The sequence below is a fragment of the Lonchura striata genome, chromosome 11 (genome assembly GCF_050655825.1).
Source record: "Lonchura striata isolate lonStrDom1 chromosome 11, ASM5065582v1, whole genome shotgun sequence".
In the NCBI taxonomy this organism is placed as follows: domain Eukaryota; kingdom Metazoa; phylum Chordata; class Aves; order Passeriformes; family Estrildidae; genus Lonchura; species Lonchura striata.
Window position 1 is genome coordinate 12,243,398 of NC_140713.1, and position 27,464 is coordinate 12,270,861.

The following is a 27,464-nucleotide window of genomic DNA, read 5'->3' on the forward strand; positions in this document are numbered from 1 at the left end:
TATGCTGTGCATTTTCTGTCCATAATTTGCCTAAGAAAGAAATTTAAAAAGACATCAATATGTATATCCCTAAGTTGTTTGGATACTGTGCTGTTTTGTAGTTTTCTTATCAGAATTTTTGCCTGTTAATGCAGGTCAAGAAGTCAGGAGCTGGCACCCTATTGATCAAACTGCAACAACCACTGGAGTGAACAGCCCAGCCATGTCTGTAAAGTACACTTCCAATTTTTAAACCAATTTTGAATTTGAATCCTGAGGTAATAGCTTTTGGCAAATAATATAAAAACTACAACCTGGTTGACTACTTAACTCAGCATAAAAGGCCAGTTGGCAGCTGCCTTGTGATGAATAATCTAAAGGTGGGAGAGTAATTGCAGCAGTTTCTTGCTCTCAATTTTTTGTTACATTCTTTTCCATGTTCTTTTATATTGGTTCATCTGTAGAGTCATGTTTCTTAATTGTGGTTAGACTGATTTATTTATTGGAATAACCACTTAAAATTCTAGGAGCTTCTTTAACAAAAGCTCTCATTACAAATCCAAAGGACAAACTGTAAATAATAAACTAATATTTTAGTAGCTACATTTTGTTTTACAGATGCAATTATCAGTTTTAAAAAACATTAATTTTAGAAATTGTAGTAACAAAAGTTTGAAAACTATCTACTTTTTTTTTTTAATATCTGGAGGGGAGAATTAGTAATTTCAAGTTCTGTTCAGCTGTGAGCTTTGTGGATGTATTCAGAAAACCCATTTCATTTTGAACTTTGTTATCTGTGAAATCTAGATATGAAGCTTGTATTTCAAGATACATTACAAACATAAGCAGGTTTAATAGCCACTCAAGATTTTACATGGTGCTTTTACAACATATTCTTACCTTATGTGGAATACAGAAAAACAGTGGTGTGGCCAATCAGCAATTGGATACCTCCCTGTTTGTCATTCCCCGCAGAATCTTACCAAAGCTCAAGGATGGCAACATCCTGTAGGAAGAAGAATTTCCTAGAATGAATAACTAATTTATAGTAAAAACTTCAGGGTTCATTCTACAATTGCACTTTGTCAGTAGTACTAGGAATCAGTTATGGTGGTCATTTGATCATTTATCCCAAGGGATGATTTATTATGGATAATTTTTTCTGCAGCTGGAGATATTCAAAGCCCTGGCAGCAGCCTGGGATCTGAATCCTGCCCAGCTGAAAACCAACGTGGTGTGAGTGCAGCTTAGGTGATCTCACACATCTCATGCCATTACCTTTCCTCTCTGGTTACCTCTTATTTTTGTAGCCAAAGGGGATCTGAATGACACATTAAGTATCTGTGATCTCATGAAATAGAAATAGTGATTGGTGTGTATAATGAGAGGCCATATTAATGGGGTTTTTGTCCTGTAGTCAGTGGGTATCCTACTGTCACCACCACGGAGAAGCCAGCATTTCCTGATAGTTATTATGTAGTGAGAGCTGTGGCAACCACGGCTTTCTCTTCACTGGTCAGGAAATATTGGCACTAACCCTGCAGTTAGAAGCAGTCTGGTAAATTTTGATTAAAATCTTATTTTTTAATAGCTTTATCTGTGGGGGTTTTTATTGTGGTGGTTTTCTGGGGTTTGGTTTTGGCTGTTTTTTGATTTGAAGTTTTCATCATTCCACAGGTGAAAAACATTCAGTGGGTTATCTCATTATGTGAAATAAAGAGCATTGGCAATTTGCTTCATGAATATTTTTGAAATATATTCAAGCAAGCAGTTGATACTGAGAATAGTCTAGGCCTGTGCAAAGCAGTTCTAACACTTGTTTGATATTGTTTTCTTGTTTATCCTGACATGGATTTTAGTCAAGCTGCTGAGTGCAAATGAGGTTTGTCAAGTTATCAAATTTTCCTTTTTAAGTTCCAGAGGGAGCTACAAAACAGTTGTACTCCATTCATAGTCATATTAATCTGACTGTAGAGAACTATAGAAAAATGGGAGAGGATAAGATAGAATTCATTGCACTTTTATCACAGGATAACATGAAGATTCTTCAAAAAGTTTCAATGGAAGAAGAAAGAGATGAAAAAATAAAACCAGGCTATTTTATCTTCAAATTTCTTTTTCTTCAGCTGGCACTTAATTTAAAAAGCCTTAAAGGATCATAATTATCAAGGTAAAAAGATTTCCTGTTTTATAATAGCATAAAGGGTTTCCTCTTCTTAGTTTTGGTAATACAAAACTTGAAAGATTGCAGAAATTGACCTTATATTCCTCAACTGCTGCAGACATTATTTATTGCAAAAATAATACAAAGCTAGAAAAGAATTGTTCTTATTGATTATTGATATTGTTTTTTCAGTATAACTGAAACCTAATTTTGGACTCTGTAGCTACTGAATAAATGTGATACATTTACCAGATGTATCATCAGAGGTGATTCCTGCCCTGAAGACTTAATAGCTCTTGTGATTCAGTGACTTGCACAAATATAAATCACAGCAAGGCAATACATTTTCAATAAATCTGGCACTGCACTGTAAATCGTGATGCAGGATGAGGATATGATGGATCATGGGATTGGGTAAGGCTTTGTTAGGTCAGAGCCTTATTTAAAATTGGGGACCACAAGGAGAGGTAATAAACCTTATGAGGGACAGGAAATGCAGCTGCCTGTAGCAAATACATGAAATCATGTGTGTCACCTCCATGCACGAGTCCATGTTTAAATTCAACTGAATTTGCAAAGATATTTGAAGCTGTGATTGTTACAGCTTTGTAATATTTAGTGTCCTTCAGGAGAAGAAAAGGGGGAAGGAAAAACAGGAAAAATGCTGTGAAAATATTTTGTGAAGAAAAACTTTTGACCTCTCTATTGATTGTTAATATTTTTCTTAATATGGAAAGTAAGAAACAATTTATTTTCAGAAAGTATTGACTTCAAGGATCCTAGGTCTTGGAGGAGAATATTTATTAGTTTATATAATCAAAATGATGAAAATTTTTCTTTTTCTGTAGCCTTAGCTCTGTTTCTTTCTTAAAAGTAATAAACACTGTACACAGGAGTATTGCTGAAGTAGACTTCTGATACCAGCCTGGGGTGTTGGATATAGTTACATTGCTCTGGGAAAAAATACTGGTGTTTTATGAGTATTTCTGTAAATGAAAATGCTGGAGAGAAGGTGGGGGAAGGGAATGGTATTTGAGATACCATTTAAAAATTGTCTGAATGTGTGGCATTGCTTCTCACAGGATACCTAGGTGAACAGAATATTTTCAATATCCTTGTTTTACCAGAAATGTTTTGCTAGATGCAGATTATTATTATGTGTGGAGGGCTTCAAGTTATATTGCTTTGCTTCTTCTTTAGCTTTCTTTTTTCTCTGCAGTTGGTCAGATTCCTAATTTCACTGTACATATGAACATGTGCCCACCCACTTGGTGACAGATGAGACAGTGCCATGTGGGACACACTTCCAAATCAAATGGGATTAGCTAAGGTATAAAAAAGGTCAAGAAGAGTTCCAGCACTTGTATTGACTTCACTGCTATTACAATTTATGTGAGCAAAAAGTTTATTTCAACTTTTTCTGCCTTTCAGCCTTGCATATTTTAGCTGCTGTTTTTAAAGTGAAAATGGGCCCTCTACAATATGAGCATCATCAGTACTAATGAGGATGTTTCAGACCAGATCAAACTCATGTTCAAATAACTCCCTTAATATTCCCATGGTCACCCCAGTGGGCTAGAAGAAGGATTAATACAAAGCCTGTTCAAAAGAAAAGTCATAATCAAACATCTTGCTTCAATTAATTTTCAGCTTGGTCAGATTTTGACCCTGGATTTGCACTGAGACAAGCAACAGAGTAGGATATAGCAAGTACTTTGGAATTAATTTTTTTAGAATTTGCTGTAATATATATATATATATCTATCTATCCTTTTTTATTACTCCATTTAGCTATTTACATATTAGTCTTCAATAATAACTTTAAGGCATGGTAGTAGTATGTTAAAGGTTATTGTATAAGGATATTTTTGATAACAGCCTTTGGACTCTACTGCAAAGTAAAGACTAGTGAAAGCACAACGTATATTTAAAATAGAGTAAATATGGTAATATTGGTAATCAAAATGGGTGGGTGCTGAAACAAACAAACTTGAGTTATTAGTCTGTTGCAGAACTGATGCAGATGTTGATTTGAAATGATCTATGATTATCTGAAATTCATGAACTGATATCTGATAAGTTAATAACTCAATAGACCATATACCAGATATCTGAATTTGGGAGCAAACTAATTAAAGAACCACCAATGTTGCTGAGTATAAACAGCTGGATTTGCATTAAGAGAAAAGATGGTTATGGTCTAAAGATCCTTTTGAAAGTTGACAGTCAAAACAATGAAGAAAACAACTGTCCATTAGAGAGACAGAAACAAGGGCTGACTGAATCTTTACTTTAGAATAGTTGTTGCTGTCTCAAGAACAGTTTGCTTTAAGTATAGGGGAAGAGTTTCATCAAAGAAATTTACTGCTGTTAAGGCTTAATGTAACAATTGCAACTGAATATTCAAATATTTGTCATTAGGAAAAAAATATAGAACAGCTTAGTTAATTGCCTCATTACTGGGAAATGAAGCAATATTATTGTTGTTACCACAAGGAATTTTTTTTGTAACGGGGGCTAATATTGTTGGGAGTTTGTTATGGAATTATGATACATTCTAAATATATTTAAAATGCTGCAAATTTTCATGTATTCCAGCTGACATATGTAGCCAATAATTTCCATCACAGCATCTCTGTGGAAATTGAACAAAATATCTTGATAGGAACAAAATTAACACAGGTCACACATCACTCCATATGGCAAGTCATCGTGCCAAGACAACTCAAGGTGCTTTGTAGTAGATGGAAAGTCACTAACAAATACCTTTCGCTGTCAAACAGTGTTTCTGTTATCTAAAGGAAGTTTGACATCCATGTCTTCAGCCAAGATCCATCAGTGGTTTTCCATTACTTTATTACATTAGTTTAATCTGACCTAGAAGAAAATATAGATGCCTAAGCACAATCTTTGTTTATATCCTTGTGTACTCACCTCTAATACCTTGAAAAGGAGGAAAATAGTTGGCATTGGAATGTTTAAAAATAATAATTATAAATTCTTCCAGTGCTTGACCTTTACACACTCAAGTTCTCTCCCTGCCCCTTCTTTCTCATTTCACCTGTGAGAAAATGGCCATTTATTACTTTTGGATCATGTATGGGAAGCTGCCTTCAACATTACCTCCCTTCAGCTTTGCCTATGAATGTTCACTGAGAGCAAGGATGTTTGTTTTTCTTCTGGCTGATCCACACACATCAGGCTGCAGAGTGAGGTTCTATGATAAAGCCAGTCCAATTCAGCCTCAGTATCACTGAAAAGAAATTTCCTCACTGAACTTCTACCCACAGGGTTCAAATTTGATTTCATCCCAACTACATACTTTACACAATACTATCTAAAAAAGCACTGCAAACCCTATACTGGATCCATGATTATCTCTGGAATTATTAAACCCCATAATGCTGCTCCTAGCAGTTTCCTGCTATATTCTGCATGCAGGTTTAGGACCACTGTTTCTGAAAATACTTCATAAATATGAAACCCACATTTTGATGTGGATGTAAAATCAAACATAAGCATGCACTATTTGCCACTAATTTCTGGTTTGCTAAATTCACATATTAGTTCTTAATTTGGTTTTCAAGAGATATCTTGCTATATTTCAACTTCTCTAGCACCTTCTGCATGAATAACCTGACTGTGTGCTATGGCATTCCTAAATTTGGAATTTAGTTGTTATTCTTCAAATAGCATACAAAAATTAAATAAATGTGTTTGATGGGGTATTGACAGCAGTTGTCCTAGTTGTGTTTGAATGCAGTATGGTTTGGCATTGCTCTAATCAGACTAATCACATCCCAGAATTTTGGAGATGTCATTTATGTAGCAACTTAGGTAAAAGCATAGTGCATGTTTTTATTCAGTGGTGATTGTAGGAGTATCACCAGAGGAAAGCTAAATACTTTCTGTGAATCTACAACCTATACATTTCTCATAAGACTTAGTGATTTGCTCCTTATGGAGTTCAAGTGACTTTGAGTTCAAAAGAATTTTTTGTTGGCCTAACTGAGCACTAAAAATAGCCTATATGTTATTCTGTCCACTTACACCTATAAGTAAACAAACATATAAAATACCCATATAGAAAATAAATTTTAAAAATGGAAGTGAAATAAGATCAAACACAGTGTGGTATTGACAAATATTGTGTAAGTTTATATATATCTTATACAGATCTTATCTTACTGGAAAAACTAGTAATTTGTATGCCTTTTATATACAATTTGTATGCCTTGTATACCTTTAATATTTCTTTTCTTCTATTATATAAAAAAGTGCTTTGCAAAATATTTTGTGAGGTTCTCAGAATTAAAATTTCCCAGATTATGCATTCACAGTAGCACCAAGGAGCAAGAAAGATTTCATGTTCCATTTTTTCCCTTTGGTCTGTTTGGTAAAGAATAGACTTGACACCCATCCTCTTGTTATCCTTTATGTGAACCTGCCTGTTCCAACTTTGTAATCTCACAGATCAGGATTAACTTTCACTATAAGCTGCATTCATTTTAGGGGGATTTGCTCACAATATTGAAAGACAGGATGATATAAATGGATTAGAACTCCTGGGTCTTGCTCCCCATCTCATTCCCATTGTGCTTTGATCTTCTTCAGGAAGATCTGTTTCAGAATGAGAAAAGACTCTGCCCATTAAGCGTGAAAAACCTCTGATGTTTGATGCAAGGAGAGCATCTGCCATGTTAATAGATTTGTCAGTGAGCTAAATGCAGAGGTACTAGCTTTTGTTCTGGATTTGTAAAGTGCCTAAAAAAACCCCAACAAATTAAAGAAAGTACTGATGCACAACTGAAGCTCCTGAGAATGTTTTCTATTTTGCTGCCTTTGATGGGAAGCTGGCCCTATGAAAATTAGAAGGTGTATAAATGCTATTCTTGTAACACTCAAATTCCTAATATGCTACCTATTTATCTCCAGTCTGTGATTGATTCATGAAGGGTTCAAAACCTATCTGTTGAGAGAGTTAAAATATGGGTCAATGCTCCAACTGTTGGTTTGCTCAGAGGCTTGGGCTTGTTTCCTCCACAAACACATATGCTCCCTCCCCTTAAAAGTCAAATGTCATTTGTCTGCCTCTGAATGATAGCATTGCAACTAAGTTATTCTTACCAGAAAGCCTAAATTTAACAGAGCTGAGCCTAAAGATTTAACAGATACTGTTACTCTCTGCACATTTCTCAGATTTTTATTGTATATAACTTTTCAGAATCTTGAGCCTCCCGTGTAATATAAGGTGTTAGAAACTCAGGTTATTACCAAAGTGGCAGCCTCAGGCAGGAGAGAAAATTGGCACAGAAAGACCCATACTTACTCTTCATCCTTTTTTCCTGCCTTCTGGCTTTACCCTCAACTAATGTACCACAAACTTCCAGAACTCTGCTTTCTGAAATATGTAGACTCCTATTGTTATCTTTGCTGTATTGAGTATGAATATTTAAATGGGAAAAAAGTATGAAAACATCACTGTCCACACATATTTCTCTGTAATTCAGTCTATTAATTTTTGCATGAAATTGTAGCAGGGTGCCACCCCTATAGCAGCGGTTTAACTTTCCAACAGGATGCCTCAGTTCCTTTTCCTATTTTCGTTTAAATTATTTGTAAGTTGAACTTTGTTTCTGTTCACAGACAACTCTTCAAATCTTCTCCCCTTCCCCACAGGAACAATATGGCAATCTTATTTCCCTAAGGCACTGATTCAGTTTCTGCTGAAAATTGAAGCGTCTCCACTGACTTCAGGAAGATCCAAAATGGCTTATTCAAAGACAAATTAAAAATCTCCTACTTGATAAAACTAAAAACATATTTAAATGAGATTTTTTTCCCTATTTTTTGGGCTGCTGAAGTATCCAGACTTTCATAAAAAGCCCTGAGAAAGTGTAATTTCTTGGTACCTAAGCCTCACCAGCTCTAAATATGGGTATAACCAAAGCTGTTTATCATCATTCCTCTTCTAGAACAACTAAAATGGAGCAAAAAGTTCTAATTTTGCTAAAATGCCCTACATGAGGAGTTCAGCAATGATATATATTAAGATTAATTTTCTTTCATTTTGTCATACAGAACTAACTGGCCATGTTTCTATTCTAAGACTTCACACAGCTACATTTTGCATTGCATTTATAGGTTTCCTGATCTTCTGAAGGCTATCTCTGGTTTTGTTTGATGGATTGCAATGCTGAAATGTAATGTTGCTGTGTTTTTTACTTAATTCCTCCACTTCATCAATGGACTGAAAGTCAGCCAAATACACCTGCAAGCTATTATAGTGCTTATATGTTCCTACTGTGACAGAAAGACAGGGAGCTGAACACCTTCAAATTTGCTGAAGTAGTTCTGTGGTGTTGCTCACAGGTGGCTGGAATTAAATTGACTAAGTGACTTCTCCAAGCACAGTACCTGTCATATCTTGTCTCCTTTTCATAACTTCAAAGATATGAAAGTCATAAAACCAAGCCCAGAAAGGGTCAGAAGCCACATGCTCCTTTGATTGATGTTTTGTCATATTTTGGTTCATTACTTCACCAGAAACCTTCTCTGCAAAATTTCAGAATTTATGAACTCCCAGAAAATAAATATTATTAAAAACTGGGAAAAAGGGTGGTAGTGAATCTAACCAACATGCATGAATCAAACAATGAGGCCTCCAGGACAACCTCAGAATAAAGAGATACAATTGAGATTACATTCAATGTATTTGTTATCTATTTCTTTGACCTTACAGCCACCTTAAAATGCTGAACCACTGTTGCTGAAGGAAATATTTTTTTGCTGCTGTGTACAGAAGTTTGGTTCTAATGAACACCACAGGGTTTACTGATCGCTCTTAACGAGTTAGGAACAAGTGTCCTGCAGGCAAATTGTCACATATTTTTAGAAATAAACCAATCAATGAAGGTGATGTATAGAATGATAGAGTTATCTGTACTTCTCCGAAAGAGAAAACAAATATATCAATGTCCTTAATGCTTTATATAAAAGACACTTAAGGAGTTGGCAAAAACTCTATTTAGACCTGTGTTTCAGCCCTTAAGAATCAATAACAGCAGTTAAACTGAGATTTAGGGACTCTTATAAACATAACCAGGAACAATATTTAAAGGAGTGAAGAAACTGAAGGTTGTCATAGGAGAAAAAAGTCTGATTTTGTCACAGTGTCTCTGTATTTTCAGGAGGTGTCTTTTGGAAGAAATAGCTGCCTCTGAATGTTACTGTAACATAGTCTTTTTTACAACGACCTTTATGCTATGTCTTGACAATTACTTTGACTACCTTAGTAACATGTGGTGGATTTCTGCTATTCTGCTAGAATTCAACCAAGGAAATAATTTATGTACACTTTTTAGCAGACATATTTATATCTGAGATATATGTACCCGGATCTACTTTTAATGAAATGCACCTAATCCTATTGTGTTTGGTGCAAGGGAGTTATACACTTTAAAAAAAAAATGTTGAATACATTTATATAATTAATTTTAATCCTTAAAGTCAAATTTATGTATTTGTACAGTATTTGTATATATGTGCTGCATACATAAAGATTGTTTTATCCACTACTGAAATGCAGGAGGCTTTGGCCATCAGCTTGCTCTGCCTGATGGGAGTGGGAACCTCCTGCTGGATTGATTCGTGCAGTCCCTCCTGGCAGGGCCCTGTGCACATGGATGTTTGTTCTGCCAGTCACACCAGGCTTCTTTCAGGTTTTCAGTGGGAAAGTCTCATGAGTTGAGGGTTCTATTTTCAGAATTTGAGGATGTGATGCTTACATAATGAACACTGTGATAGAACTTACATTTTTAAAACTTTTAATCTGGTCCCTCACTGTTGCACTACAACACGAAACAACTCACGCATTTACTCAAGATGCAAAAGAAGGAAAAGAGGAAGTTTTATTTCTGACCTCGCAATATATAGAATTCTAAAAGTGACAGTGGATTGGAGGGTGAAATTGCCACCTCTCCAACCACACTGGTCAAACCAACAGACTATCAATTCTTCCTCTCACAAAGAAGAATGTAAAACAATCATTATTTACATAAACATGAGTGAAAACTCCAGTAGAAATATATAAACATCAGAAGGCATAGAAAACTTTTAAAGGAACTTTAAAACTTTTAAAAGAACAGGGTGACACCTTACTCCATGCAATTCAAACATCTCTGGAAGAGGATACATAACTGAGCTAACTTTAATAAACTTTCAATAGCATTCTGCCTATTTTGTACACGATACTTAGTACACTAACTCACTTATTACTTAGGCTTTTTACATGCAAATTGAGAAATATGTTACTGTAAAGTTTTTCAATATTTTCCCTTTTTCACATGTAAATGTCATTTTGCTTAATTAGATAATATAGCTGTTTAAAGACAGAAAATCAGGGTTATTTGCATCTGAAAATGTAATGTGTTACAGATCCCCTTGAAGCAAGACTATTTTATAAGCTTGACCATGATTTCTTCTCTCTTAACATGGAAGTTTTGAAATTGGTTCTATCAAACAGATTAAGGCAATTCAGAGTATATAGCATAAACCCCCAAATGATGGAATAAATATATAACTAAATTTGGTTTTGTGATTTTCCCTTTTTATGTGAATTTGTCTCTGTTTGCTTAATGTTGGGATTCTTTTAACTTGTGGAAGAACAGGCTTCTGCACATGGCCAAGAGCTACATTTATTTATGCAAAAGTAAGGATTGGCATTAAATATTTATATATCTTATTTATTTGAAGCTGCTGTCCCATAAAGAACAGACTGCTTTGGGGTTGCTATTAACTGGCCAGGTTTTTCTGACCTCAGTTTAATTTTCAGACTGCTGTGCTTGAAGTTGTCACCTTTTATGAAATATTCCAAGAAAATGACAACACTGTTTTGAAGTGTAAGTGAAGAACACATGCTTGTTCTGCTCAGTGACCTCAGAACATCCTTTACATACTTGCAATTTTGTCCTCATGAGTTCAGTTCAAGAATTTAGTTCTCACATGAGGATTGATAATTTTCCCACCTTTTAGGTGTCTTTAGGAATTTGGTTATTGCTCAGATACTCATTTAGTACATTGCTACGAGTGACAGACATCTGCTTCCGAGTAAGTAAGTCCTTGCTTGCTGTAAATATGATGCTCATCTGCCTGCATTTGCTGCTTTGTTGCCTGGGGAGAGGCAATGTGGAAAATATTATTTAAGGAAAATTATGGACAGCATGCTGCATGAAAAAGTCCTTAGTTGCAAAGCAGTACAGCTAGAGACATGGACTGCTTTTAATGACAGGCTTGTTATGAGGTTTTTAGATAATAATTTTGAATGCTACTTGTAATTTAGTGTTCTGAATTCTGTTTTATTTTTTTTGTGGAACAGGCTTTGTATTTTCTGTAAAGTTTTACTGCTTTGGTTTTACTTTTGCTGGGTTGCAGAACATGCCATTGTTTTATTTATGCATCATAATTTTAAATCTATGTATACTTTTCTATACTTTCCTGTTTTACATGATCTCCTGCACTGTGGAAGCACTTGAACATTTGAAATACAAGCAGTGAAATGTAGAGTTCATAATTCATCTGCAGAAGTTGGTGGTCTGTAAAATCAGAGGTACTTATACATGCTTACATGTTTTGCTTCACAACAGATTAATGGGTCATTTTACAGTAGCATGGCATTATAATCTTATTTGTATGTAGCAATTTTTTTGTTGAATCTCCCTTGTAGCATATTTAAATTTTTATGTTATTTATCCACCTGTTTTTTCTACAGCCTGTAGAATACTATGGGTTCAGTTCAGAAGTTGGCCTCATATCTGTAATTCAAATTAAACTGTTATTTTTTGCTAAAGCTTACAGTGTATTTACAACTCCATCATGAAGATAGCTGTTCAAATGATTAGTATAATTGTAAATAATTAGTATCAGTTGACTCAATATTACCATTTATTAAAGTAGATTTTACTTCTGGGAATAGAAATTTACCAAATCAAACTGGATTTTTAAACAAAGACGTTCAGAGACGACAGTAGCTCATTGGCTGACCTGGAATCATGACAAGATATGAGGTATGGATCTTGTATAGTGTTTAACCTGTACTTAAATTTTAAGGTCAGAATTAGTGATGCAGAGTCCTTGGATGTTTTTCTCATTTATAATCGGCAGGAGCACAGAATTCTACCTGGAATTTTGTCTAGGCTGTTTATTTAGCATATAAATATGATATTATTATTAGACGAGCTTGGACTGCTTTGAGATTATTTTGAGGCACATAAAAAAACCCCCTCTACTTTGACTAGCCTTAGATATGAAGGATATAGCAAAATTATATATTTCATATTAAGTCCATCACTTAGACTCATGAGCACTGAGAATGTACTTCTCTAACTTTTCAGTTTGTTTTGAAAGATGACCTAAGTAAGATTATTTTTTTAATCTAATTTGCTATTCTTGTCTCTAATGAGTCTGAGTTGTAACTGTTTGAATTGTAGCTGGTGTTTCTATTTGATCCATTAGTTCAAATATGCCATGGCACATGAAGGAACCCTTGATTTATTTCCACATCCCTTGCAGATGGATTTGCCAAGCAAACAATTTTCTTAGAATGATTTAGATTATTTTTGGCCTTTTGTATTTAGTGAAAAAAGTGCAATAGATCACATTTTTATTAACATTTCTAAATGCGTGCATATTATACTGTATTCATCTACCCCCAAAATCAATATTGGTTGAAGCTTGTTAAGATGACTGACAGGCTGGTTATTACTTCTGCCCTCCAGTGACTGTCCACATGGATATTCCCAGCCATTCACTAACACTGGCTGATTTTGGCTTAAAAATGAACTGGCTTGAGACTGATCCATAGATTTATAGATTGTGCTTCCTGTCCTCAAATTAGCAGTGTATAGATTATTTTACTTTCAAAACAATATTTGTTTTATAATTGAGACACATACAATATGTATAAGAGTTTAGAGCTTGCTCACTTAAAATATATTCAGAAAATTATGCCTTTATTAATAGTTGAGAAAATAGAAATACTAAAAATGCTTGAAATCACTCAGGAGAATTTCTTTTCCTAAATCACCATATTAGTGAAACAAAAAAATTATTAAGAAACTTTAAAAGCTCTTTGAAATAATCTATATAATAGATTAGGAAGTAAATATAATTCCAGTTAATCGTGCTACTATTTACTGAGTCCTCAGTGGAGAAGTTGTGAAATATGAAAATCAGATTTTAAAAAAAGTCAACTGGCAAATTGAACAAAACTTTTTTTCTCCTGGAAAGGGCAGATCTGACAATAAGGTTATTTACATACACCAGAACAAAATCAATGAAGTAATTTTACTTTCTGTTTTCTCCTCTGCTCTATGCAGGTGTAATAAGTCATCTTGACTGCCTGAGCAAGGAGGGATCCTGGAAGCTGTGTGTCTTTCTCTTTATTTCTGAAGCTGTACATACAGCAGCCCATGAACAGACTCCTTTTCCAGATTCATTTTCGGCAATCCTTTTTATGCTGAGTAGTTCATTAAAAAAAATATTAGTCATATCTTTCCCAAGATGCCCTTTTGCACAGCATTTTCTGAGTTCTCTCCATTAGCTCAGCAGAGCACAGTGACATTGGCCCCTCACCTTCTGATCACTGCTAAGCCTCACCAGTGGGGCTGCCAGGCAGGAACTGCCACAGGCTGTGGCTCACTCCTTTCATGGGCACTGGAGCTGCTCTGAGAACTAAAGACAAGGAGGCTCTGCCTTTCCTCAGGTGCCACGAGAACTGTCCATCAAATAAGCAAAGGGGAGGGTAAATCTCCAGCAGTTCTTACTTTTGTTAATCAGGGAAGTTTGTAAGACGTTATAGGTGAAAGAATGTTCTTAAATTATAGAAATGAATTTGTGAACAAGTAAGTGTTCTGGAAAAAGAGGCTCTTCATGAGCTGTTTCCTGTGGGTGTTGCCAAAATGTTGATTTCCATAATCCCGAGTGAGTTTGTGAAAGCAAGATTATGGTATATTTCCCACTTAGACAGTTGCACAAAATTGAGTATTCACACAATTGTTAAATTCTGCAGAGGCTACTTTTAGATACACCATTCATTTCTTCAACCAGTCTGGAGACAGAACCATGTAAGAAACAGGCAGTATTCCTTTTAATACTGACATCTAATGCAACAAAAGATACTTCCAGTTTTCAAGCACATCCATATTAAATAGAAAGTGGGCCAAAGGGATGGATACTGAACCTACTTTTTCTTAATGTTTATAGGAAGCATTTGGAAAGAAATATATTCTGTGGGGGAGTTAAATGATATGCACTGGATCAGTACTCTGGTCCTGCAGGAGGTAGAACTTGTTCAATTGCCTGCAGGATGCTGAAGGAGATCATGAGGTTTCCCCACCTCTATTGATCATGAGCCAATTCTCTATAGGCAGCAGCTATTTCAAAGAGATTTAGATGACATCACAGGAAAGAAAAGATTTCTTCTTTCCAACTGAAATGCTTTATATGCTGCAGGATACTTTGGTATCTTAACAGCACACAGTATATATTTCATGATGTGCTCCATTTTTATGTGTAACTGTTAAAGAGCAGAGTTTAGTTCTTTTTCTGGTTCTTTTTTTTTATTTCTCTAAAATCTAATTTGCATGAGTTTTTGGTTTTTTTTTTTTTAAGGGGTGGGAAGGGCAGGTTAATCAGTCTTACTAGGTGATACAATCTTTGACTACAAAATAAATTCAGCAATGTACCTTACAATACATGAAAGCTTGATCATAAAAATAATGCAAAGGTAGCATCCTCATTCCTTCCTTAGCTCTTTGAAGTTTTGATCTAAAATACTGCAAACTGCTAAAATTTATAAACTGCGCAAAGTATGATATCCTGTATTTCTGAATTGCCTGCTGGTGCTGAAAGATATAGAGTTTTCCTCCACATGTGGACACCAGAAAAGAATCTATTTCATGTAGGTAGCTAGAATAACAGTGCAAAGTCATGTCTTTACAAATATATGGCACAGAAAGATTTTTCTTTATTTGTTTACTTTTAAATTTGATGATTTGAAATGACAAAATAACATTGGAAATATTTCACTAAATAGACAATGTGTTAGAAAGTAGACACTTCTTTTTTTTCTCTTCCACTTTATACTCACAGAATCAACACTAAATTAAAATTATGGAAGTTTACATTTTTGCTTGAAATATTTCTCTTTCTCCAAAGAAAATCCGTATTTAATAATGTTTCTCCATAGAGATCCCTGGATGTTTCAGTACTGCTGAAGTTTCATTTTGACAATTGAAATAGTGCTTTGATCCCATGCTTTGAATCTTTCAGAGGGACAAATTCTCACTCCTGTGAATCTGCGCCCCTCCCCTATGCATCGTTTTCTATTGTCACCAATAGTGGTTCCAGAGATACTTTGTGAGTATGGAACTGTTTCCTCAATGTGATTGTAAATCTTAATTTTTAATTTAATGTGTCTTGGGAACCAGTTTCCTTTATCAGAATAAGTTCAAAGAAAATCCAGAGAAAGAGGAGGGAAGAAGAGAGGATAAATAGTCTAGTTATCTAGTTATCCCCTAAAAATAGACTATTATCCTAGATATCTAGTCTATTATCCTATCTAGGATAATAGTCTTGTTTTAGGGGATAAATAAGCTAGTCATGTTTTAACTAAAAATATTCAGCTGCCTTGCCTGGGGAAGCCATCAGGAACAAGGCTGATACTTCTATAATTACTCTTTTAAGGTAGCAAGAATCATAGCTTCAGCCTTTTCCTTGTGTCTTGTGATCAGATGAATTTGCCAATACCCATTCCTCTGTATCAGACATTTTACTTGTTCTTTAGTCTAAAAGTTGTTTGCTGTCATTATTTAGACACTGGTGTTATTATAATCTCATATGTATTAGAATTATTGAGAGGATGCACAACCAGTGCCTCATCTGCTTGATCTGCCACATCTGTTTTTCTGAGAACTGTTGAAAATCTGGAATTAAAACATTTCCTGTTCTCGAACCTACTGCTTATTATTATTTATAATCGCTTTATTTCCGAATGGTTTCTCAGCACTGTTGGATAGATATGGTGATCTACAAAGGAAAATACTCAGTTTAGGATGTTATATATAGCATGCCAAGCAAGGAAAAAAGAACAAAATGTATGCTTTGTCTAAAACTTCAGAAGGGAATCATTCACTGGAGATGATGTGCTGTTTGTTGGAAATTAAGAAACTCTAAGTACATAAAGACACTTCTGGTTTTACTTCCTTTAGTTCTGGGCTATCAATTCTCTGGCAGAGGAAGTTTGGTGCTCTGGAGGTTTTCTTAGATGCTGGCAGTGGCTTCAAGCAAACTTTTCATAGACTCAGAACTTCTGGAATTGGATGCTCAGTGTCTCAAATGGAGTAGCAGCACACTTTATAAATCAGACTTCTGTGGGCACTGTATTGTCTGTCCAAAGGCTGTAAGGAAGATTTATCATGCAGAGTTTGTGGGATGCTTTGGTCTTGACTCTCTCATTGAACTTAATAAGAGGAGGAGATACCAATATCAGAATAAGGTTTCTAGCTTAACTGATTATTTTCTCAGTAATTGGCTGTTTTTTTTCAGTAGTTATTGAGAGAAAAGCTGTCCTACTGAATCAGCATGGATTTCAAGAGGACCTGTTGCTGGGAAATTTTCTATTTGCTTCTTTTTGTAGCAAGTATTATGATTTTTTAGTTTGTCACATTGAACAGCAAATTAAAAGAAAAAGACACTAGAGTTTCTTACTTAGACAGAAAACATTTGCAGTCCTGTTTAGCAAAGATGGTGTCTGCAGCAGAGGTCTGAGAAACAAGGAAGTGCCAGACAGAGGAGAGTTGTGTGTTTCTTCAATCTGCTGGAACAAACTTTCTCTGTCATTAGATTCCAAGACTGGGCTGACTGGGCTGAACAGCTTCTTCACTGTAGGGTCATGTGCTGCCTGTGGAGTCAGTAACTTAAACCTAAACACAGTCTTATAAAATCAATGTGGTATCTCTTCTTCTTGGATGGGGTTTTGACTTTGGACTGTCCAGGATAATACTGTTATTTTTAGAGTGACCAAAGGACCTGAGTGAGCCAGCAAATGAGCCAAGGTGAAATACTCCAGGAGGCAGAGACACTAAGGTATGACCAAAGAAAAAAGGTCCTCGTGTTGTAAATGATACTTTAAAACAAAGCTTTCCAGTATTTGTCTCCCCTGTAAGTTAGACAGAGCATATAACACAGAACACAGAGGTGGAAGCAAGAGAAATTGATGTCTTCTGTGTTTACTGGCTGCTTTGGAAGGTTTTCACCTACCATTTCCACTGAGCTCACCATATTTCCACAGAGTAAAATGGGAGTAGAATTTAAAATTGTACTTTCTGTGATATGTGCATTGTTAATACATAATCATTTTTGCTAGCATTAACTCAATTTTTTAAAATAGACATAAGATCAACTGTGCTAGAAAATTTCTTATAAAACTTAGTTCTGATTTTGTAATTTCAAGCTGGCCTAGAAAGTGGCATCCTTGTGACCCTATCCTTGGCGTGTGCCTTCTTTATAACATTTGAACTTGTTGACAAATTTGGCATGGGTGAAAGTCACAGAGGTTGGGTATGTTCCCATTTCATGAAAATGACAGTTAGATATTGGGGAGAGTGTTGTCATATCCTTACCCAAGGAAGACAACAAAATTAATCTTTGGTTAAGCATCAGGGACTCTGCATAAACTCACTCTTGAGACAGAAATCTCAACTATGATATTGGACTGTGATAGTTTTGAGGCTCAGAATAAGCAGGGGGATGTTTTTTCTCCCCTTCCAGTTGAAAAGAGCATCCATCTACTTTGAACTGGAATAACTTCAGACATTAAAAAAAAGTAAATTAAAAATGCAATTAAAGCTTTGATGAGAGCACTCAAGTCAAATTTAGAGCAACCTGGACTGAGCATGAAATGGCTCTAAAAATAGCAGGGCAGTTAAAAAACTGGAAGGGATACATGGAGAAAATACAGATTTACATAGTTAAAAGACTGAATGAGTTAAGATGGAGATTTGCTGCCACTATTTTTGTTGCCACTTCATCACCTAGAGAAGAAAGAGATGAGGACTTTACATATAGTTTGGAGTTTAAAGAATGATTTGTCATCCCTGAGTTACCATAGTATCTGGTTTCCCTGGTTACCAGTGACCATGGAAGGGACACTAGGGAAGCTGAAGGCTGGTTATATATTTATTTTTTGAGAAGGGAAAAGAGAGAGAGGGGTCAGAGAAGATTTCTGTGTGTGTGAGAACAGAATGTGAGAATAGTGCTGGAGGATAACAGTTGGGAACAAATTTTGTCTGAAATGGAATTTATAGATTTCAGTGCAAGGAGTTAAGTAGTTGAAAGAAAAAGACTGGTGGTGAGAAACAGAAATTCTGATTTAAAAATGAGGAATAGAAGAGCCTTAAGGCTGTGTGCCTGAGATACTGGAGGCTGTATCAATACAGGTGACACAGTGAGATTTGACCAGATTTCCTTTTTACCACGGTAGCACTGGACTGGTCCTTTCTGGGCTTTTGGCTTTCCAAACAGAGATTTACAAATCCACTTGTGCAATAGATAGCATGTTTCTTGCTAATCCAGAGGATTGGTTTGGCAATTCTTGTGGCTGAGACTGCTGAATGGTTCCCAGAATGGAAATTTAGGAAAACCTGTGTTTCCTTATGGCCTGTTGAATTACTGCCAATAGAAGAATAAATACGGCAGATTATAGCACGGAGGGTTCTCAATGAGTGTTTGTTTGCTGGTTTCAACAATAAGAACATTGCTGATTTTCCCTTTTGTTTTCAAACTTGCCTATTTCATGTTCAGAAAACCTTTTGAAAGATGCCACACTGTAACAGACACCCAATGCAACAAACACTCCTGGGCAGCTTTGGGTTTGATCTTTAGTGGGAAGCAAAGGAAGGCTGTAATTGCTTTCATCCTTTAGACTTGTTGACACTTAATCAGAGCTCACATTTCCAGGGAGGAATTATTCAGGCTTGGGGAGTTTTTGACACCCTACATTAGTAAAATATTTTTTTAGACATTTTAATATTTTTATTCCACAAGGACCTGTTCATGTTAGAGAATCTCATACAGAAAATTTCCACTAAAGCAAGAGTGGCTCTGCTGCCCTAGTTCCAGTATCTGAGGCAGTTTAAATGGAAACATAATTCTGTTTTGTCCCTCTGTTTTATCAATGATACACATTTCTTTGATTTCTTCATTTCTAGGGCAATTTACATGTGCTTGACTGGACCAGCGTCTCTTAAATCAAAACAATACAAAGGCTTAAATATAAGAATACTAAACTTTATCATGTGTAAACTTGCTTATGGCTGAAATTGTAAATCTCTCTTTTTAATATGCTCTTTTATTTCTTTGCACACAGGCCAGATGGTAGGAAACAGATGATTTTACTAGCTGGATAATTTTAGGCACGTGATTACAATGTTGTGAGTAAATACATAATTTTACTATGTTTCATTACTGAACTTGCTCATGTTCCATTCAAAATTTAAAAAATAAGTTTTCTTTTTCAGAGATTTTCTTAGTTATTTTATTTTCAAGATTATTTAAAATACCAAGAGGTACATCATTGTACGTCTTCCAAGGCAGAGATTTAGAGATTTTTAGGGAAAAACAACAACAACAAAAACAACAAAAAAACACAAAAAAAAACAAACAAAAAAACCAAAACAAACAAACAAAAAGACAACACAGTGTGCATGAGCCTTTAAATTAATTGAGGCAAATTTGCTCTGGGTTTGACCCTTCAGTTCAGGATTTCAGACTATTAGTAACTATGATGTGATGATGATTTAAACATCCTGAGCATTTCAGTAACCTACAGAATACCTTAGTTCACCAGAGACCAGAAGAGAAAGCTTTTGTAGAATTGTGGAAATACTCTGAGCTTATTCATAATAAATTACCAAGTACCATTAATTTGGATTAGAAATTCTGGTGAGTATTTGAAGATAGAAAGAGGATTTACATTTTGATTCTCCAGATTTATCTTGCTTATATTACCTTTTATTTGCCAGCATAAGTCAAAATATTTGTTTCCAAATATGAGTTCAGATTCCAAAATTCTCTCAATTTTTCTTATTTATTGTATTTTTTTTTGATTGTATTTTTACCTCTGTGTTTTTAAAAGAATATCTCTGATTCCCATTTGCATGAGCGCAATGTCAAATGTTCACATGCAAATAGGGTGGTTACATCTGCATGCCATCATGCATGCTGTCCCTCTTTGCATTGGCAGGTAGGCAAGAGCTAAAATACAAACACAAGTTAGCCTCAGTATTGTCACAATTCTCATTCATGTGACAGCAAAGGAAAACTTTATAAATGAATTGTAGGAAGGTGTTTAAGGGGAACCTTCCCAGCCTAACAGGCTTGAACCAGCATCATGGGCCAATTAAGTGACAGAATCTATTGGTCCCATGCACTGTCTCATTCTCTACATAAAGCATTTTTTTTGTGTGCTGGAATAAATTGGATTCCTTATAGAAACTTCTTCCTCAGTAATATTTCCACTTTGACATGAGACAAGTTTTCCAGAGAATGCATCTCTGCGTATTCTGCACTTTGAGCCAGAGCTCAGTCCAGCACTCCCACCTTGGGGGCTGGAGAGGTCCCAGTGCCACCTTCGAGAGGCAGAAGTGAGCCCCAGGTGCCAGGGCCACTCCCTGGGTGAGCCCGGGTTGGGTGTGCAGGAGAGGGCAAAGCCACCCCTCCCACCCCATCCCTACAGTGACACACACGATGTCCTCCTGCAGTCAGTAAAGGGAAATGCTGCTGATCCTCCTCTGCCAGTCTCATTCTTTCCAGCCTCTGATCAGAGGTAGGAAGATTTTTCAGCAATGAGATTCCCTCCCCGACCCTGACATTTAAGGTAAAAATCTCCCTTTCCTCAGGCAGAAATACTTGTGTCTGGCTTTATTGATAGGCACCAGATAGCTTTCAGTTAATACATGAACTACATGTTCTAACCACCTTTTTTAAAAAACATATAGAAACACTTTATCATAGCTAATCTTCCTGAAACATGACTGTCTTGTTAAATATTATTCCTCTTATGCTGCTGAAAAATATTTTATTCAAAATATGACTTATTTAACAGCTAATATGTCCAGCTTGTAATTTCCTTGGTAGAAATCTTTTTCCCTTTATTTTTCTTTCAATGTTCAGATAAAAGTGAAAAAACCCCAAAAATCTTCCAAACCCCCAACCATAATTGCCTATTCCAAGACCAGCACAGCACACAATTTTAAGGAAAATCAGCCATGAAAAAAAAAATAGAACATGCATTGGAAAGGACAGAATGAAGTTAAAACATTACCAGTGTACATATTTTGCTACTTGTTCATAAATAGTAATTTAATTTTATGTTCTCTTTTGCTGACATATTCCAAAAGTCTCTGTCAGAAGGTGCTTTGTTGACCTTAACCTTACTTGCTAAATTTTACAAGCACAGTGGTAGTTGCTTCCCTTGAAGAAGATATAGTTGCCAGTAATCATTGCGAAGCGTAACCCCATCTATCCCATATGTGACAATAAAACTGGCCTTTAAAAAAAAAAAAACAGAGGAAAGAAGAGGAGAGTAAACTAAAAAACGAAGACATTGATATTCTGAATCTCACAGTTTTGCAGAGGAGAACTTTTTAAACAACCCTACCCTCAAAATCCCCACCTGCAGCTTGTTAAATAAATACCTGGTGAAGACACCACCACCACCACCACCACCCCCCCCCCCCCCCATCATGAAGATCCAGGTGTTGGCCATTTGTGCTAATGATTTTTAACTGAATCCCATCAAAAAGGTGGTTTAGCAGATTAAAGGTGAGGTTTTTGAAGAAATTTGGGAGGTAGGGTGGTGGTAATCCTCTCCTGCTAGACCAGGTTTGCTTAGAAGGTTGCTAATTGCTGTGCAAAATTTCTCCACAGATTTAGAAGGTGTTGGTAATTGGTAGAAAGATATTAATTTATTTTCCTGGGTGAGATGTCTTCTGTGGTGAGAAATAAGTTTTATTTAATAGGAGCAAAAATTAAGTAAAAGCTGGAAGGATGGGAGGGAGAGGCTCCCAGGAAAGTGTGATATAATAACATTTTCATTGTTTTCTCTGCAAATAGGCAGGAAAGTTGTACTAATGATTTGCTAGAAAATCTTTAATGTCTCTTGCTGTGCACAGTTATCTTGTGAAGTTTGGTTTTTGTGTCCCAGGAGGCTGCAGAAGTGGAATGTTCCTATACCATTTCACATCAATCACTAGTCCTGTACAGACAGTTGATCTTACAATTTTTTTAGAGATGTCCTGAATGCTTATATTAAAAATTAAGACTAATTGCTCTTAAGTTAAAGATATGTTTTGAATGCATGTTTCTGTATTCCTAAAAGATGAACTCTTTCTAAAGTAAAAATATTAAATGAAGGTAGCAAGTCAGCACAACCTTATTGTAGTAGCATCTTCAGAGCTGCTTTGTTTTACGCTGTCTTTCCTGAGGAGATCAATAATAGATGGCTGACATAATTCTTTCACTACTCAGAAATGAGAAAGCCTAAATGCATTTCTTTAGGGCAGGCATGTTTTTCATCCTGAGCTGAAAAGCCTGTAATTGAGTGAGGTTTATAAGTGTGATTGCTATGGCTGTGTGTTCCAATCTGATGTGCCTCTGAAAGGTTCCACTGGCATTTACCTGACTCTTAGGAATGTTGACCTCATCTCCCAAGTTGGCCAGGATGTGAAATGTCTGTGCTTGGAGACACATATACAAAATAAATCTCAGAAGCATTGAGGTTTAGCTCATGATTGTGTTGGTAACTTCCTCAAAGTTTACTAGTTGCAGCTAATTTGTACATGCTGTAATTTCAAAAAGAAAGCAGAGCAGAGGACAGGGGTCCATCTCCTTGCAATATCAACTTATCTCTGTGTCTTCCTGGTAAAGTGATTGGAAAGGCTTATTAAGCTTCCTATTGATACGAATGTGGGAAAACTGGAGGGCTTTGACTGGACTGTTCTGCTGCTACTCACAGCTCTAAAAACTCGGGAGGAGCGTGTGCCTCTGAAGTGATGTCAGTATGGACATCTAGCACAAGACTCTAAAATACAGTTCCTATTACCAGTCAATACCAGCAGCTTTTAGATCTCCAATCATTTATACAAAGGAAAATGAACCCGAAGAAAAGCAGCAGGAGCAAAGAATTAGAGGTTCAGTGTGACTCCAGAGTGATGAGTGAAGCCCAGATCCCCCTCTTGTGGAAGCTGCCCTTCCAAACACTCTGAATACCTTCCATTTCTTCAGAAGTCCCTGTGGCACAACTGGGCTGTGCTCTGGACAGGATGCTGAATGTGCTCCTACCAAATGGGCACTCAAAGGGCCAGGGCATTTTCCAGACCCAGGCAGACTCTGCTTTGCTGCTCTTGCCTGAGGGGATTTTTTTTGGCTTTATCTTTGGAAGGCTTTCTGTGGTATCTTTACAAGATATTCTCTAGAATGGCTCAGGTATATGGAGGCATTGCTATGGCTGTAAGACAGACTGACGCTGTCGAAGACTTCATCCTACCTGCTGATTTTACACATCTTTTAACTCAGATTAGCAATCTGCTTTGTATTTTGTTCATCCCAAAAGTTTCTTGGAAAAAAACAACAGAATTCTGTAATTTAATGTATTACTGTTTTCATCTGTTATTTTGGAAGGCTGTGGATAAGACAGATTGGTTTACAGAGCATGTGAAATGCTGTTGAAATACGGAACATAAATGCACTAGGGTAAAACAGTTATTTTCACAATTAATTACTGTTGCTGAGAGAAAGGTAAATTCAACTTTGATTAGCATTTTTGAGGGGCTGGTTGGGTTTTCTGCTGTTTGTGAAAGGAAGGAGTGATTCTGGGGGTGTCATGGGAGTCCTGGCTGATGCCACAGTGGTGGTTTCTGTGGCTGAGGGGGGACTGCCAGGTGCAAAGTGATGTTGAGGGTCCTGTCCAGGTGTTGCTGTGGGGTCTCTGTGGAGCAGTTGGGGCTTCATGTGGGATTCCAGATGGTTCTGGAGCCACTCCAGCACAGGGCACAGCTGAACCCCTCAGCAATACCAGTGGTGCCTCTGTGGGAATGTGTTTAGGAGAGCAGAAAATGCTGGGCAAATGCAGGAGGGAAGAGGAAAGGCAGAGAATGATGGCATGCACTTAGTGATGTTCCTTCTGCTCTTTGTGTCCTTCTGTGATTGAAGGTGATGTGTTGCTGTTAGTTGCACATATAGAACTTTATCTCTAGAAATAAAATAACCCCCTAAATGCTGTAAATCAGCACCACTTGTGAAATCCACAGTATGTCTTCCTTGCTGTGTGAATTCAGTTCTATTGAAAGGAGTATTCCCATGTTTGTTTTGATACACAGTGGAAATAAAGTACTAGTTCTCTTACCCACAAATATGCTGTGTGTTTGTGAATTGAGTTTCAAACTCTTTTATCAACACTGATTGCTGCCTGGGGAAATGATTCCAATATATCAAAGCCTGAGAGAAAAGAAAGCCAAGGGTAGCTGGATATTTCAAAGCAGAATAAAAAATGAGCATTAGAATTCATGACAAGTAAAAGCAATTTGTAGTACAGAGGTAGGCTTTGTATTAAATAAATGCATTTAAAATATTGCATGTAAATGAAGTAGATATCTGAATTTAAGAAGAAAGAGCAAGTACTGTACATCAGTGCTTAATCAGGTATTTGTAAGTAGTGAGCGAATTAATTTAAAAATAGGATTACCTGTAATTCACTCTGAATATTTAAAAATTTTTACTTTATCAGAATGAATCACATTTACTTCTATTGAGCACTATTTTTTTATTAAAGTAGGTTTCTTAATTTGCTCTACCTATAACACAAAATAGTATTCAGTGTAGAAACTGTGGGAAAATATTCCTAGAAGCAAGATATTTAGAGACAAAAAAAGGGGTATCATTCACTTTCTTCATTATCTTATGACAAGGACAGCCTCCTAGAAGGAGTGAGAAGTACTTTGAGTGCCAAATTGAATGACACTCACCATTTAATTTTTTTTCCTCAAGCATTTATTTCCAGCTCCATGAGTACATCTATTGTGTGTTTTCCTGTTTTCCAGTGGAGATGTGGCAATGTCATAAAAAAGGCATTTCTGAATAACCTTAGTTCTCAGTGTCAATTAGATAATTTTGGAAGCATGACTTTGTCTTATATGTCTTTACCATTGTAAAACAGCTACAAATGAGGCAAAATAGTGAAAAAAAAAAATCCTTCATAAAAATAACTTAAATTAGTATATTTCTTGCACAATTTTAGAATGTGAATAAACTATGTTCCTGTTTTGTCTTATCTGTTTTGGATGTTTAGAAGGACGAGAGCTGAATCTGGTTCTTTTAATGTGTTGCATTATAGATGTTCATTTGCAAGGAAAGTGCTTTATCTTTGAATGTTTTTCATTTAGAAGACATTAATTACTTGCAGATCTAAAGAGATGGTTTCCACCATCATGTGGCTGCTATTTGGGATATGTTCACCATTTTTATTAGATTCCAGTGCTGAACTTTATTTAACTGAGAACCCTAGGGTTTACTTGGTGACACGCAAAATGTGTGTGAGATTTGAACAGGCAGCCGCTTTCTCCTTTCAAACAAAGGACATCCTTAACAGTAACATGGAGCATTGCCCTCAGTTCTTGTTTCCAGGGTTCAGACTTCTGTATGCAATTGAGATAGATAATTTTGGTATCACTCTCTGACTGGCATTTCCATTTTGGTAAACTTTCTTCAGATTGCTTAAAAAGCACACCTGTCAAAACTACATATTTTTGTGGCTAAAAGGTTTTGAAGCAGAAAATCTTTTGTGGTGTGGATGATTCCCCAGCTTTAAAGGCTGGCAGCACAACATGAAACATGCCAGCATTAGAATAGTTTGCAAGTTGATTTCAACTAGACTGTACAGCATGTTCTTTAAAAAAAAAATTAAAATTCCTTCTCACCAATTCTGAAGCCTTTTATTTCAGTGGTGTGAAAATACAGATGTCTTAACTGCCTTGAAAACAAGAGCAAGGTAAGGCAGACTCAGGTCCTACTTCAGTCAGTATGGCAGTGATCCTGTGGACCTCAGGGTCGTTGTTTAATGCATAAAAATACAAATAAAATCATTAGGTATTGACACATTTTTCTTTTTAATAAATTGTGTTGGCAACTTAACCATGAAGCTGTACTGTCAGATAAATGTGTGTGATGCTATGACTTCAGTGTGTTCTGGGGAACCCATCCTGCTGCTTTAATGCTTGAGTTGTAAAGCTCACAACTTTCAGTATCTTATTCCAGTCAGATTTGATACTCAGACACTTATAAACACAGTTCATCTGTTACCTTGACTTTATAATTTTGTCTGGTCTCAATTTACTGCATGTTTGTATGACACGTGGCATTTATTTGTGAATATTCTCTTTTTCAGGTGACCAGCAAGTTGACAAGTTTGTGGTGAAAGTTACAACACTTTAAAGGACATATAATCTGCTGTGCTTTTCAAAATCCCCAAATAGGTAAGATAAAATCAAATTTGATTCTAGATGCAGTTTTGCCAGTCAGGCACTGTTATAATTTGACAGGCTTGATGTGACACAATGAAATCTGAATGACATAACCTACCGTGACATATCTGATAGGCCAATGTATAAATTTAATCAACATTTTCAATAAGTTTCCTATACTTGGTCAGTCATGTCTGCAGCCATGCCTCAGTGTTCTGTCAATCTTTAGGTCAGGTATTTGGTCTTAAACATCACAAAATGTAACAGGTTACTTATTCATGAGAAGCTCCATAGGTGTTTCCATGTACATTTCCTGGATATTCTGGATCTGAATCATGTTGCAACTGTAGAATTATTCCAGTGTAGGCACCTGTAAATCATTGTACATGGTCAGTAAAGAAGTTGCTGAATATATGGACTCACTTAACCTACTTACATATAATCTGCCTAACACTGATATACTGTGTTGTGGCTAGCTATGACCTAGTTGGCTTCTTTCTGAAGTTCTTAGGTGTTGAAAAAAAAGAAGAAAAGACACAGCTCCAGGGTTTCTTTCCTATAATTTATCATGACAGCAGCTTACTCAAAGAATTAAAAGCAAGGTATCTCCTCATCTACTCCTTTGGATTTACATTCCCACTGCCATGAGAGAATTCTCTTCTAATTCAGTGAAAACCAGTTGGTGCAGCTAAACTCCCAAACCTCCTAAAGTGGCATTTAATACATAAAATTAACAGAACATAAAA

General features: G+C 36.1%; 1 long non-coding RNA gene across 4 annotated transcripts in view; it reads left to right on the forward strand.

Annotated features, from left to right (window-relative positions):
- The window catches only part of LOC110473527 (uncharacterized), a 152,326-nt gene that overhangs the window by 67,446 nt on the left and 57,416 nt on the right, over window positions 1–27,464 (forward strand). For all 4 annotated transcript variants that reach the window (XR_014957875.1, XR_014957872.1, XR_014957873.1 and 1 more), the window contains exon 5: window positions 135–26,730. This is a non-coding gene — a long non-coding RNA (uncharacterized LOC110473527). The remainder of the gene's footprint in view (window positions 1–134; window positions 26,731–27,464) is intronic.